Source organism: Myotis davidii, unplaced genomic scaffold, assembly GCF_000327345.1.
Source record: "Myotis davidii unplaced genomic scaffold, ASM32734v1 scaffold1720, whole genome shotgun sequence".
Classification (NCBI taxonomy): domain Eukaryota; kingdom Metazoa; phylum Chordata; class Mammalia; order Chiroptera; family Vespertilionidae; genus Myotis; species Myotis davidii.
Genome location: NW_006292596.1, coordinates 38,995 through 42,961, shown reverse-complemented (window position 1 = coordinate 42,961; position 3,967 = coordinate 38,995).

The following is a 3,967-nucleotide window of genomic DNA, read 5'->3' as shown; positions in this document are numbered from 1 at the left end:
GATACAGGTGCTAATTAGGTTAATTAACAAGATAATTTTTTTCAAATTCAGAAGGTAAAGTTAAAGTCTTCTCAATAAGGTGAAAATTTTTAAAAGGTTATTGAGATAAAAAGATTATGAGAATATATTATGAGTTAAAAGGATTTGGTAACTGACTGGAAACTTAACAAAACTGAAAGATAATTTTTCAAAAGCTAACAGGAACATTTGAAAATTTCAACAGGTCTTCCTGTTGGGTAATCAGAAATGTTAACACAGCTCACTCGGGCCTGAGGCTGAGGAAACCAACGGAAAAACAAAAAGGACAGTTTTAAAAACAAATGGTATGTGACATGGTGCAATATAGAGATCTTGTAACATAGAAACCCACACCTGAAGCCTCCATGCTCATGCTGACCAATGTCACCTCGATAAATCTAAGAAAGATAAAAAGTAAAAACAAGTGGCTAATGTCACCATGTCTGATACTCCCCCCTCCCATCTCCAGGTTCCTTAAAAGTTATTGCGGGCAAATGAAAAATCTTGTCTTCTCTAAAATTATTTGTAATTCTGTTTATGTGTATGATCTGTTGGTGATATCTGTGTTTATATATGGTGTACTTTCTGTCTCCAGATGATATTATTAGGTTGTAATAATTTATTGGCTTAAAGGAATTAGATACTTACCTAAATTAAGAAATAGAAGTGCCCTACTGGGTTTGTCTCAGTGGATAGAGGTAGGCCCATGGACTGAAGGTCCTGGGTTCCATCCCAATATTGGGCATGTACCTTGGTTGCAGGCTCAATTCCAGGTGTTTTTTCATTCGGAAGCTGTTACGAACCCTCAAATCCTCTGGGCATGCTCGGGGCGGATCTCTGAGGCCCCAGGCCCCACGGGGAGAGGTGGCACAGCCCTGCAGCGGTCGGAGAGCAGGGGAGGCTCTGGCGCGTGGCTGCTGGCCGGCACTGGGGGTCGAGAAGTCCCGGTGTCTTGGAGAGGCGAGGAGCCTTTGGGGAAACACCACCATTGCTGATTTCCCCGCCCTGGCGGCTTCCTGAGATCCCGCCCTACTCAATTTACATTCCCATCCAGGCTGGGCCAGAGGCCCGCTTTTACAAACTCTCGAATCCACTGAGCTGGTTCGAGCGGGATCTTGAGCCTCCAGGCCCTACGGGGAGAGGTGGCACAGCCTTGCAGCAGTCAGAAAGTGAGGGAGGCTCTGCCACGCGGCTCGCCGGCACTGGGGGACGCAAAGCCCTGGTGTCCCGGAGAGGCGAGGAGCCGCGGAGACGCCACTGCTATTTGCTCCGCCCTGGCGACTCCCTGAGACTCAGCCCTAATCAATTTACATCCCCATCCAAGCTGTGCCAGGTGCACAAAATGACCCACCTGTGCTTTTGCAGCCAAACCCAACAAATTGCAGACTTCAACTCCTCACACCCATGGGAGACGCACTCAAGAAGCAGACCCAGGAGAACCAGGATGGCGGAGTAAGGAAGAGTCCTGTGCGTGCTGCCTCCCACAACAACATCGAGGCTACCAACTGTGGGACAAACAGCTATCATATGGAACCATGGGAAAGCTGGCCCAGTGGAAGCTCTACAACTGGAAGGAAAGAAAGAAGAGCATTGAGACTGAGTAGGCTATGCAGAGGCAACAAGTACAGAGCCCAACCCAGCAGGCTGCAGATTTTGGCTCCTTGCATCCAGGAGAGACACACTCGGGTGGCGGAGTTGGGTTCGGGGCAGGCCGGGGCCAGGGCCGGGCCCAGCTGGGCTGGCGATGTGGAATCGCTGTACCAGCAGGCACACAAGCACGCCTACCGGTTCCAGTCTTGTGTGGGACGCTGATGGAAGGCAGATGGGCAGTCTGCACTTGGTGGAGGGTGAAGTCCAAGCAGGCGTACTGGATGTTTAGCCACCAGGAAAGCCTGGAGATTTTGTCTGGTGGGGAGCTGCCTGGCAGGGGACAGAGTGCCAAACTTCGTGTTTCCCTGGTGAGGCTGGGACGGCCCTGGTGAGGTCGGGGCGGCCCAGTGAGGCCAAAACAGCCCCAGTGAGGCAGGGGAGGGTTGGGGGGTGGGGGGTAAAGAGATCAACCGAAGGACTTATATGCATGCATATAAGAATAACCAATGGACACAAGACACTAGGGGGTAGGGGCCGAGGGAATGTGGGGTGGGGGGGAAGGATACATATGTAATACTCTTTGTAATACTTCAAGCAATAAAAATTATTAAACAAAACAAAACAAAAAAACAACAACAAAAAACAACACACCAATGGAACAGATTAGAGAGCCCAGAAATAAATCCCCACGTACCAGTATATGGTGACAGCCTGGGCATGGGGTGAAGGGGTAGAAGGGAGAAAAAGGGGACATATGTAACATTTTCAACAATTAAGATTTAATTAAATAATAAATTTTTTAAACCCCGCCCCCCAAAAAAATTAAAAAACATTTTTTTTTAAATAGAAGCCATCCCAGGTATTGTTCAGAACCCTATAATCTAAAAAATAAAATTTGATATTAAAGCTAATTTAAGGTAGGTTTAATTAAATAGACACATATTTTAGTTATTAATATTGAATACGGTATTTTTGTTTTACCTGGGTTTACAAAAATAAGTTCATATTTGTTACATAATTTGTCAAGAAAATAGCTTGTATGATAATTAGCTTTGAAATCACATAGGTTTGTTAAGAACTATTAAATAGATATAAATAAAATAAAAATAGTTTAGGTAAAATGTGTTAGTAATAATGTATACTTATATAAGAACAGTGTTCTAGCCCTGGCGGGTGTGGCTCAGTTGGTTAGAGTGTTGTCCCATGTACCAAAGGGTCATGGGTTTGACTCCTTAGGTGAGGATTAAAAATAATAATAATAGCTCTGGCCAGTGTGGCTTAATGGATATAGTGTCAGCCCATGGAATGAAAAGTACTGGGTTCCATCCACACCTATGGATATATATTGTTTTTCCTTGAGTCTAGAGAGAGAAGGGGAGTGAGAGCAAGAGAAACATCAATCAGTTTCCTACCATACATGCCCCAACCAGGGATTGAACCCAAAACCTTGGTATGTGCCCTGATCAGGAATTAAACCCAAGAGATTCAGAAAGAGAAAGCAGCTTCAGGAAGGAGATCTTAGGATGTTCACCCTAGCCTAATTTCAATTAAAGATGATAAGCAAGAGGGTTTCTAGTAGGTGCTCTTGTCACGTAGGAATTTTAAGGCTTTTAGGAGCCTTGTTCCAGAAATGGTTTGGGGGGAGAAACCGATATATATATATATTTATCTCACAGGGATCTAGTCATTGATTTTTTTCTGAAAGCCCCCAGTTGAATTTAATATGAAATCAGAGCTTAAAGCTGCTGGAACATTTGCTGAATTTATTCCTAAGCTTTGCCTACTTTTGGGATTATTCTATAATGTATGTCAGGTTATTTAAGCTGATTTATGGATACAGCTAAATGAACTTCTAATTTAGTCAGCTACCTTGACTCTCCCACAATACATAATTGCATGTAGAAAAGAAAACTACTCAGGGAGTCTCCATCTCAGTCTAATCCATTTTTCTAAAACTAACACCTTCTAAGAGTTTGGGCATGAAAGATTGTTCCAATTACCCTCATTCTTACTCCCTCCTTGATCAGAGACAGAAAGTGACTACAACTATTGGAGGAGGGAGAAGCTGGCGAGAGGAGAGGATGATTATGTATTGCTGAAGTCTCTAAATGATGGCACTGATATTTTTGTTTCTAATTTTTTCTTGGAAAAATATATGCAGTGATTTTTAAGGTCACAGAAAAAGATGAAATAGAATGTATATCTCACACTTAATTTTGCTATTTTAAAGTAATGTATGTTCTTTAATGCTTTTAACAATTCAAAACTTCTATGGTACATTTGTCTTCAAATCTTTTAATGTATAAATTATGAGAATGCAACTGAATTTTTGATTAAAGAAAACTCAGTCTTTCATCAG